The sequence below is a fragment of the Labeo rohita genome, chromosome 9 (assembly GCF_022985175.1).
Source record: "Labeo rohita strain BAU-BD-2019 chromosome 9, IGBB_LRoh.1.0, whole genome shotgun sequence".
NCBI lineage: Eukaryota > Metazoa > Chordata > Actinopteri > Cypriniformes > Cyprinidae > Labeo > Labeo rohita.
Genome location: NC_066877.1, coordinates 8,050,310 through 8,052,164, shown reverse-complemented (window position 1 = coordinate 8,052,164; position 1,855 = coordinate 8,050,310).

Genomic DNA, 1,855 nt, shown 5'->3' with positions numbered 1-1,855 from the left:
ACCACCCAGCCAAATTTGAATGATTAAAAATAACGATAAGTTCATGAAATTGGATGTCAAAATGGTTGAAATGCTTTTTACACATCGTTGAGAAATACATGTATGACCTATTTAATGTGTTTACAGGGCTCTCAAGTGTCACGCATTGAGCGTGACAGTCACTCATTTCGGTCTATTGTCACGCACTCCCGCCACACATTGTATTTCTCACGCAGAAAAAACTATTTATAATATATTTAATATACCGCAGCGCCCAACATTTCTCTGGCCGCGCCGCTCTCGCTATGGAACCGGCAGGATTCAAGCGCGTCTCCCCTGGAGTTCTTAGTCGAGCCTGCCACTTATCAGCCAATCAAAAAAAAGAAATAGGCTACACAATAGCCAATCAGAAAATAGCACTATTGTATCTGGGTAAGATTTAACGCAACAACCAATGAAAAAAGGCATCCTGAAATTGTTCACCATCTTCCTCGTTCACCCACAGAGGAAACCACTGGAGCCCCAAGCATCACTTTGAGCACAAAGTAATGATCTCCTGTTACAGCAAATTCACAACTTGTTTGACACAAACAATATTATGACCACTTGACAGCTGTTAGAGAATGTTTCCCAGATAATTAACATCAGTTTTTCATGAGTGTCTGTTACTTAGCCAACAGTTTTACAGCCTGTTCACTGACATCTGCTCAGAACAAGTAGTCTAGGCCTAGTCATATTTTCGTTATCACACGATGACTGACATATTAATTTTCGATGGTTGGTTTGAACAAAACCTCAACACGAAACAGTTTGTCTCTGGACGGGACATTGTCCTCAATCATGACCCTGAAAATGGCTGGGCTTGAGCCGAACTGTTTCAAATGGGAGCCAACACCACAAATGATAAAGGAGTCCAAAAAGGCAACGAACACAACAAACAACACCAGTCATAATCTCTCTCTCTCTCTCTCTCTCTCTCTCTCTCTCTCTCTCTCTCTCACACACACACACACACACACACACACACACACACACACACACACTCGCACTCGCACTCGTACACACACACACAAAAATTTTATAAACACTTTGTATTTGGTTAAATTGTCAGTGTCATGTGTCAAATATTTTCTTCTGCAAGTCTGAGTAATTATTAATATTAACAACAAAAACACTAATAATAATATTATTAATGGAACACCCCCATTCCACACCCCCCCGTGGGTGGGGGGGGTGAATGAGATGTCACTCTTGCCTGTCTTCAAAACTTGAGAGCCCTGTGTTTAGAAGAAAATGACTGAATTCACTTTACACAGTGTTTAAATTCTATTTTTCATAAATTGTGCCGTACTTATCTCATTGTTATAATACTGGTGGTAATACGATAAGTACAGTGCAGCTAGTGGCGACTTCATGCCGCGTTAAGGGGGTCAAACATCGGACGAGAAGTGCCGCCCTCGCCGCGTCTAGGACAACTCGAGGTATCGCGCACTTTCTCAGTTTATGGTTTAATATTGTTATGTTTAAGGACATTATGGATTTAGATAATGCCAGTACTATGTTATGATTGTACTGTATAATTAAATACAACCGTTGCTGAGTCTGCAGTCTGAACACTTTACCTCAGAGTGTCTGTTAACTGAATAAATTGAGAATATCACCTGAAAATCCAATAACATCAGCAATTTTCATTCAAGTAGCCGATTTCTGTAAATTAATGTAAAACTAAATTTATATTGCAGCACATGGTGAAGTCAGTATATACATTAACGACGATTTGAGACAAATAAGTGTAAATTTAATATAAGACTATGTACATGGCGCCGAATGGCGCCGCCGGTGTGTGTACACTCGTAGAGAATAATGTGTTTGAATT